General features: G+C 52.4%; 1 pseudogene; it reads left to right on the forward strand.

The window, feature by feature from the left end:
- The first annotated feature begins 3,323 nt into the window (after positions 1–3,323).
- On the forward strand, positions 3,324–9,580 carry LOC104660008 (annotated as a pseudogene).
- Positions 9,581–9,855: the final 275 nt, after the last annotated feature.

Consider the following 9,855-nt stretch of genomic DNA (forward strand, 5'->3'; position numbering starts at 1 on the left):
AGGCTGCAGCCCCCATCTCTGTCTCCTGTATCACGTCCCTGTCTCCCGTCCCTGTCTTTCCCTCATTCCTTCCCTTTCTCTGTTCCCTGCGTCTCACTTTGCACCCTTGGCCTCTTTCTTGCCCTCCCAATTCAGTCTGTCTGAAGCCCTGTCCGGGTCCCTGCCCCTGCCCTCCTCCAGCCCCCTGCCCTCCTCCAGCCCCCTGCCTCCCTCCAGTCCCCTGCCCTCCTCCAGTCCCCTGCCCTCCTCCAGCCCCCTGCCTCCCTCCAGTCCTCTGCCCTTCTCTAGCCCCCTGCCGTCCTCCAGTCCCCTGCCCTCCTCCAGCCCCCTGTCCTCCTCCAGCCCTCTGCCCTCCTTTGACCCCCTGTCCTCCGGTCTCCCTTTGTCACTTGCCATGAGGGAGTCCCCAGGCCTGGGTGCTGGCTGGGTGCTGGGAGCCCATGGTGTTCAGTTGGCACAGAGAGAAGGCAGCTACTGCTTCAGGTAGGAGCTGCAGGAATGGGTGAGGGAGGACACCCTGAGTGAGGAGCTGGTGGTTGGCAGAGCCCAGGGCACCTGACACAGGTAAGCAGCCAGCCCAGGACAGTGCCAGTCTGCTTGGGAAGTGCTACAAGGTAGGTGGACCCAGGGGGAGGCAGGACCAGGACCGGGTGAAGGGTCCTCCAGTTGGGTGGAGGGCTCCATTGGGTCCCTTGTGCCCTTGGGAAAAGGGTGATATAGGACCTGACTCCTAGAAAGGCAAATAGCTTGGGCGAGGTTGGTTTAGGAGCCACCCAAGAGGGGCAGGCCTGGAGTGCTGGGGTAAGGTAGGGAAAGGGTTAATCTTCCTTGAGCTGGGCCAAGGGGCAGCTCTGGAGGTATCCCTTGATTTAGAGGGCTCTGGAGTTAGGAGGGTGGGGGCCACTGGAGCAGGAACTGCCCCCGGATGGTGGGGACAGCTGGCCTCTCACCCCTGCCTTCTCTGTGCTGGGTAAGTCTCGGAGACTAGCAAGTGGGGAGCTGACCTGGCAGTGGGGACAGGTCTGAGCTGGGAGGCAGGTATCTGTTCTGGAGGAGGTGTCTGCCAGGGAACCACTAGGCCTGATATAGGTGTGGTGCTGGTTTCTCCCAGGGAGAGTAGGAGGAGGTGTTTGGGGTCACCAGGGATGGGTAACTCCTCTCCAGGTCCCTGTGACCTCAGGACTCACTGCTGGTGGGTCTTCTTCCTTCACCCCGTGTCCCTGCCTCCCCATCTCCCGCACAGCCACCTTTGACATGGGGCGGGTGCCTATTGGGCCAGGTGAGGGTGGGCAGGGACAGGGACAGGCAGTGGGGCTGAGATGGAGGGAGGAGCCGGGGCTCTGGAGGTGGATGATCAAGGGGAGAAGGAGGGGAGGATGTGTTTGCTGCTGTGTGACAGTGGCGGGGACAGGGATGGGGATGAGTGTCTGTCTGCATCAGATGAGCTGGTTTCTGAGAGGCCTCTTGGGAGAGCCTGGAGCTCACCTGTGACTCCCTCCCTCCTCTATCTATGGGGATCAAGCTCCATCCCAGCTGCTGTGCCCTGACTCTGGCTCCAGTGGGGGTTGCTGCTGCTTGAGGCAGCAACTCCGCTTCAGGGCCTTAGGGAAGAGCAGCCTACACCCATCACCTGGGCCCTCACTAGAGGAGGGGTGATACCCTCGTTCTTGGGGTGGATAAACATCTCCTGGGTGCTGATCCCCTCATGACCCAGGGTTCAGTGGCTACCCAGACATCTGGGCTGCCTGCCAGGGCACTCCTAATGCCAGTCCTGCTACTTACATGCCCCCATTCCTCCTCCTGGCTCTCCTGGAGCCCTCCCATGTGTGCTGTGTGTATATGGATTGGGAGGGCGGAAGGCAAAGCAAGGAGCCTGGGAGGTGGGGGCAGCCATCTGCGGAGTGGTGCCAGTGGCTGGGGTTAGAGATGTTATGAGCCAGGGAGAGGGCTGAGTGGGGCCACGACTAACTTGGGAGAAAGAATCAGATGCGGAGATGGCTTGTACATAGATAATCAAGAACGGGAGGAAGTTGAAAATGACCCCTCTCATCTCACAGAGACGGTGACTGACAAGGCGGCTTCAGACATTTGTCTGCATTACTGTGTTGAAATATTTCATAAATACAGAAAGGTGTACAAACTTCCCACTGACTGAACACACAGGTGTATTGGTATCCTCAGCTCTCAGAGTCTAGAAATTACCATTAAAGCAACAGTAATCAAGACAGTGTGGTATTTGTGAAAGAACAAGGACACTGACAATCTGTCACATTTTGAAAGACATTGTGAAGACGTGACAATTCAATGTCATGTGAGATCCTGGATTGGGTTCTGGAACAGAAAACAGACACTTCAGAATATGGTGACATTTTCATAGGGCTCACAGTCCTCTGAATAGCATTGCAGCAATGCAAATTAGCTAGTTTGGACACATGTGGCACGTAATGTAAGATGTTACCGGTAGGGAGAGCTGGTGGAGGATATATGAGACCTGTACTGTCTCTACCGCCATTAAATCTCTTCTATAAACACACAATTATTTTAAAATAAAAAGTTAAAATAAAAAAAGTGAGATTCCTGGCCTGCATTCACAAAATGAATTGGAAATAGCATAAAGCAGAGTGCTCTAGGAAAACCTGACAGTTGGCCGAGTGCCGTGGCTCACACCTGTAATCCCAGCAGTTTGGGAGACTGAGGCGGGAGGATCACCTGAGGTCAGGAGTTCGAGACCAACGTGGCAATACCCCGTCTCTACTAAAAATACAAAAATTAGCTGGGTGTGGTGGCGGGCGCCTGTAATCCCAGCTACTGGGGAGGCTGAGGCAGGAGAATCCCTTGAACCTGGGAGGTGGAGGTTGCAGTGAGCTGAGATTGTACCACTGCGCTCCAGCCTGCGCTGGATTCCTTCTTAAAAAAATTCCTTCTCAAAAAAAAAAAAAAAAAAAAAAAAAGAAAAGAAAAGAAAAGAAAAAGAAAAGTTGACAGTTGTTATATTGTTACTGTTATTATCATCATCATTATTATCATCATCACCATCTCAGCAACCATCCTTCCCCACCTAGCAGCACTTTGGACATTTCTCTGCACCTGTGTCTCTTGTATGGGGTCCTGGTCTTCTCAAGGCCCTGATGCCTCCCTGTCTCCTTCCCTACCCACTTTGTCCCCAAGCCTTCTGGCCCTGCCCCTCCTGTCCCCAGGGAGGCTGCTAGGTCAGTGGCTGAAGGAGGGGCAGCTGCACTCCCTGGTGATCTCCTGCCCAGCTGTCTGCGCCCTGCCACGGCCTGGCCAGAGCCGGTTAGAGTGCAGCCAGCAGGGCACTGCAGGGGTTAAAGGAGGCCATGGCTGGTGGAAGGGGCCCACTCCTGGCTGTCTCCTGGAAGGAGGCGGTGCACTGCTGGCCCGCCCCTGGGCTGGTCTGGGAGGGAACCCCACTAGTAAAGCCCTCTGCTCAGTTGCTCCCAGCAGTGGCCCTGGGACCAGCTCTGCTCCTTGCACCCCACGCCCTGCCTGGACACAGGCTCACTCGCTGCCTTCTTCTGGGAAACCAGCTTCTTGCCAACCACAGCCTCTGCTCGCATCACCAGCCACCAGTCCTGTCCTGGGAATCCCTTGTCCCAGACACCCACCTCATTCAGTGGCTCCTCTACAGGAAAGGTGAGTGAGTGAGTGGGGCTGGCAGGCCTGGTAAGGTTAGGGTTCAAAGCACTGTCTCCATCTCCACTCTAAAGCGTGGGCCCTGCTCCCTTGCCCTTGGGCATAGCCTGGCAGGAGTGCCCCCTCCGCCCTCCCCAGCCACAAGTCCTTATTCCTTCTTCACCACTCTGGGCAGAAATGGCCAGTCAAGGTGGTTAATGAACAGACTGTAGCTGCCTCCCCTCTGCGCCTCCCTCTCCTCCCACCCCTCCTCTCCTCTGACGCTGATGCCCTGCCTGCAGTGGGCCAGGGAGAGTGCTGAGTGGGGCCACGACTAATTTTGGAGAAAGGACTGGACAAGGAGATAGCTTGGGTGTGGGTGAGAAGGAGTGGGATGACATTGAAAATGGCCCCTCTCATCTCATAAAGATGAGACGATTCTCCACCAGGCTGGAAAATCCATATGGAGCTGACCTCAGTGTCTGTACCCCAACCCCCAATCCAGGACTTGCGCTACGACTGCCTGCCCAGATGTTTTAGGCTGGCCACTGTCTAGAAGAGGAAACTGGATTTGGGGTGATGAAGGGGGACTCGGAGAAGGCTGCTGTGCTCCCAGGCTGGGCTCCCTGCAGGGGAGGGGATGGGGATAGGGGACAGGATGGGTGCTAGGTGGGGAGGAACTGGAGGGGGAGGGCAGGGAGGCAGGCAGTTGTGGGATGGGAATAGGAGGAGGACCTGGAAACTAGATTGCCAGGGTCTTTGGGCACAAAGGCTTCTCCTCTGGAAGCCCCAGTTGGCCCTTCAGCGTGGCAGCAGTGGGGAAGGTGTAGGGGGAGCACCCTCTCTTCCCCTCCTGAAGCTGCTGGGGGTGAGTAAAGATCATGGTGGCTCAGACTTGGCCTCAAGTTGCACCTGCCCCTGCCAGCTGGTGGCCACTCCTATCTCCCCCACTCCAGCTCTCCCTGGACCTCAGCACTTGCTATAGCTGGGGCACCCCCGCCTGACACCTCTGGCCCAGGGTTGTGGGAGGGAGTGAGGGAGGATGTGGATTGAGATGGAGAGGTGGGTGGGAGAGCCCTGAATGGGATCAGCGCTGGAGACCCAACTTGAGGTTGGCCTGGACTCTGCTGCCCATGGAGGGAAGGGAGTTGGAGAGAAGTGGGCTGGTCCAGGCTGGGGGGATCTTGGCCAGTCCAGCTGACCACCAGGGCTGGGAGCCAGCACTGTGATGAGAAGCTGAGGGTTCTTGGTGGTGGAGGAGGCAGCCTGGGGCCCTCTGCTTCCAGGCACCTGGCCTTGAGCCCTTCTGGCTCTGCTTCCCCATCCCTTATCCCATACTTCTTCATGCTTCACTTTCCGCAAAGTCCCAGTACAGAATTTCCCAGGGAGGTGGCGGTATCCAGAAAGTATAAGTACAGCGAAGCTGGTGACCAGGTAGAGCGGGGCTGGGGTGGGGTGCTTATGGGTTCATGGAAGATACTATTGTTTTGTGACCAACTTCTGGCCTCTGATGGGCTGTGGCTGAAGCCTTGGAGTTTGGGGACCCTCGGGCTCCTGTTTCTACCCAGATAGGAGCAGGAATCAATAGGGCTCAGAAAAGACTTTTGTTTGGTTGAAGGAAGAGGAGCTTCAGAGGTGGAAGCTCGGCTCAGGTGAAGGAAGAGCTTCCTAAGGACCTTGCCTTATGGGCTGATGTGTGACGTGGTGAGCTTATTTTGTCTGACACAGCACTTGCAGAGGCCCCACCTCCCTGCTAGTTTTGGGGAACCGGGAGCCTGATGCTCTGCCCTCACACTGTGCCCCTCCCTCACACCCATGACTCAATGCCTACCAGGTCTGCCCCCAGCTGCTTCCTGCAAAGGTTCTGAGGTTCTTCCTATTCCTCTTGGCCCACTCTGCCCCTTGCCTACTGGTTAATCCCTGAGGGCTGGAGCATGCCACTATGAACATGAGCTTTTGTGTGGGCATAGCTTTCAATTCTCTTGGGTACATACCTAGGATGGGGTTTGCTGGTTCATGTGGTAACTCTATGTTTAACTTTTTTGAGCAACTGCTAAACTGTGTTCCAAAGCAGCTGCACCATCTTACATTCCCACCTGCAATGTGGGAGAGTTCTGACCTTTCCACTTCCTCACCCACATTGTTCTTGGGTGTGTTTTTCTGAGTGTGCCCAGCCTGGTGAGTGTGAAGTGGGTCCTGGACCTTTAACTTCCTGGTTTTTCTCTGACACTGGGTTCCATTTGGAGATAGGTTATGGACTTAGACATGGTGGGTAGTAGGATGGTCATCCCTTACTCCAAGGCAGTGGCCAGAGGGCAATCTGTTTTGTGGTTCAGAAAAGAGCTGGATTGCTTTAGTTGACTTCTTCTTTGAGAAACTGGGATAACATTTTTGAATGGCTTCAGCCCACCCTCTACACCCAGGCTTCCCCAGAGCAGGATCTCTGCTGCCTCTGTAGCAAGAGCAGAGCCAGCAGAGATGGACTGAATGAGGAGAACAGGGGAGTCAGGGCTGGATGGAGGCACACACGTGTAGGACAGGAAGGGGCCCCAGCAGGGCTGGAGAACCACCAAGCAAGGGTAGTGCAGCCCCTGTCTTCTCTGCTTCCTGCCGCCCCTCCCTCTTATTGGGGTGCGAACTGGCTGTGTCTGCTCATCCTGCATGGTGGCACATGGCTGCTCAGAGCTCCCCAAATAACCTGTTACGTTTCCACCCACAGGAATAATCAGGCAGCGCACTTGCTTATCATTTTTTATTTATTTTTATTTTGTGTCATTTTATTTTTTTGAGACGGAGTCTTGCTCTCCGCCCAGGCTGGAGTGCAGCGGTGCCATCTCGACTCACTGCAACCCCTGCCTCCCGGGTTCAAGCAGTTCTCCTGCCTCAGCTTCTCAGGTAGCTGGGACTAGAGGTGAACGCCGCCACACCCAGCTCATTTTTTTGTAGTTTAGTAGAGACTGGGTTTCACTGTATGGCCCAGGCTTGTCACGAGCTCCTGACCTCAGGCAATCCGCCTGCCTCGGGCTCCCAGAGTGCTGGGATTATAGATATGAGCCACCGTGCCTGGCCGCTTATCATTTTTAGTATACTTTTCCAAACTACACACACATTCCCGGAGCAGGCCTCCTTTTACCCAAAAGAGAAACACTAGGCCTTACTAATTAACTGAAGACTGTTCTAGCTCGAGCCTTCCAAAACTCCAGGCTACTGTTCAAACCATTTTCTGGAATACTTCTTTCAAAATAACTTTCAGAAGGATGCACAAAGAGATTCATCCCTCACCTTTATAGTCAAACCTTGATCTTTTTTGAGGGTACAACCCCATTGGAGTGGCTGCTTGGTCCCCTGATTAAGAACTGAGTGGCATCTCATGTTTCTGAACATTAAATCCAGCCTCGACAGCTGAAGGTGCTCACCCCTGAGGGATCCAAGTAGGATTGAGTGTTCTGTAATTATTATCCACAGGGAATGTTCTACAAAGTTTTGGGAGACTGTGATGTCACGGGAAATGCTAAGAATACGTGTCCAGCATGGAAGGGAACCAGTACGGAAGTCTTTTGATAAACTGTGGCATTTATCACTAACATTGTCTCAAAACTTTAGACTACCTGCCATATACAAATTAGAGGTGAAAATTACTTCCATGTAATATACAAACCAACACAAAGAATCCTATCCCAGGTTCTTGGGTGGATGGGCAATAATCTGGGTAGGGTTTATTGTGCAATAATCCTCTTCTGTCTTCTATAGGCCAGAAAATAAGTTTACCTCAAAAATGGAAAATTTTAGCTGGGAAAATTACATGTGGGAAGACATCTTCAGTGGAGAATTTAGTAATTACAGTTACAGCCTTGACCCGACCCCTTTTCTACTAGATTCTGCCCCATGTTGGTCAGAATCCCTAGAGATCAATTATGTTTTGGTCATCATCTACGCCCTGATGTTTCTACTGAATCTGATGTGAAACTCCCTGCTGATGCTGGTTATCTTATTCAGCTGAGTCAGCCACTCTGTCGCTGATGTCTACCTGCTGAACCTGGCCTTGGTCGACCTGTTCTTTTCCCTGACATTGCCCATCTCAGCTCCAAGATGAATGGCTGGATGTTTGGCACAATCTGTGCCAGGTGGTCTATCTCCTGAAGGAAGTCAACTTCTACAGTGGTATTCTACTACTGGCCTGCTGCAGCATGGACTGTTACCTGGCCATTATCCATGCGCCCCACACACTGACCCAGCGGCACCACTTGGTCAAGTTCACATGTCTGGGTACGTGGACCCTATTCCTGTTAGTGGCCCTACCCATCTCACTTTTCTGAAGGACCACCCTATGTTAGACCAGTCTGCTATGAGGACATGGGCAACCATACAGCAAACTGGCGGATGCTGTTACGGATCCTGCCCCAGACCTTCGGCTTCATGGTGCCACTACTGGTCATGCTGTTCTGCTATGGATTCGCCCTGCGCACGCTGTTTAAGGCCCACACGGGGCAGAAGCACCGGGCCATGCGGGTCATCTTTGCTGTTGTCCTCATCTTCCTGCTCTGCTGGCTGCCCTACCACCTGGTCCTGCTGGCAGACACCCTCATGAGAACCCAGAGGATCAAGGAGAACTGTCAGTGCCGCAATGACATCGACCAGGCCCTGGATGCCACCGAGATTCTGGGCATCCTTGACAGCTGCCTCAACCCCCTCATCTATGCCTTCATTGGCCAGAGTTTCGCCATGGACTCCTCAAGATTCTAGCCACACATGGCTTGATCAGCAAGGACTCCCTGCCCAAAAACAGCAGGCCTTCCTTTGTTGGCTCTTCTTCAGGGCACACTTCCACTACTCTCTAAGACGTCCTGCCTAAGTGCAGCCCCGTGGGGTTCCTCCCTTCTCTTCACAGTCACATTCCAAGCCTCATGTTCACTGGTTCTTCTTGGTCTCAGTGCCAGTGCAGCCCCCATTGTGGTCCCAGGAAGCAGAGGAGGCCACGTTCTTACTAGTTTCTCTTGCATGGTTTAGAAAGCCTGCCCTGGTGCCTCACCTCTTGCCATAATTACTACGTCACTTGCTGGAGCTCTGTCCATCCCGCCCCTGAGTCCAAGGCACTCTGTATTCTAAGAAGTGAAAATCTACACTCCAGTGAGACAGCTCTGCATACTCATTAGGATGGCTAGTATCAGAAGAAACAAAATCATAAAATAGAAAGTGTCCACAAAGATGTAGAGAAACTGGGACTCTTGAGCATTGAGGGTGGGAATGTAAAATGGTGTGGCCACTGTGGAAGACAGTATGGCAGCTTTCCTCTAAACATCGGACATAGAATTATCACATGATCCCGCAATTCCACTTCTAGTAATTGACCCACAAGGAGTGAAAGCAGGGACTTGAACCCATATTTGTCCACCAATGTTCATAGCAGCTTATTCACAAGACCCAAAAGGCAAAAACAACCCAAATGTTCATCAATGAATGAATGAATGGCTAAACAAAATGTGATATGTACATAATGAAGTATCCTTCAGCCTGAAAGAGGAATGAAGTACTCATACATGTTACAACATGGACGAACCTTGAAAATGTTATGTTAAGTGAAATAAGCCAGACATAAACAGCTAAATAGTTTATGATTCCACTTACATGAGGTACTGAGAGTGAACAAATTCACAGAGACAGAAAGTAGAATAGTGATTACCAGGGACTGAGGGGAGGAGAGTGTGGGGAGTGATGGTTTAATGGGCACAGGGTTTATGTTTGGGATGTTGAAAAAGTTGTAAAGATAAACAGTAGTGATAGTGTCTGAGTACTTAATGCCACTGAAATGTACACTTAATGTCTAAAATGATAAAATTTTATGTATATTTTACCTCAGTTAAAAAGAAAATACCTTGGTCCTCAAAGGTACGTTTGCCAAAGAAACAAGGCTGGAATTTCTTGCTAAATGAGATCGTTAAATGTCTTTCATTGCTTAAACCACGTTTGTGTGTTTATTTTGTTTCTTCCAACCAAAAGCTTCCAAACTGCTACAGAGAAGTGGGGCAAGAGTGAGCAGAGGTCTTGGGTGAGAGTCTTTACAAGAAGTAAATCTCTTTGTTATTTGTTGTGTCGTAGAGAGAAGGATGGAATAGAGATGGAGCCCAGTCTTGCCATCCCCTTGCCCACAACCCAAGCTTCCTGCTGTAGACCACGCATCATGGAAAGAAATGTGTTCTGGGATGCTTTAGGGCGTCTCATGTC

This window comes from Rhinopithecus roxellana, chromosome 14 (genome assembly GCF_007565055.1).
Source record: "Rhinopithecus roxellana isolate Shanxi Qingling chromosome 14, ASM756505v1, whole genome shotgun sequence".
NCBI classification, from domain to species: Eukaryota; Metazoa; Chordata; class Mammalia; order Primates; family Cercopithecidae; genus Rhinopithecus; species Rhinopithecus roxellana.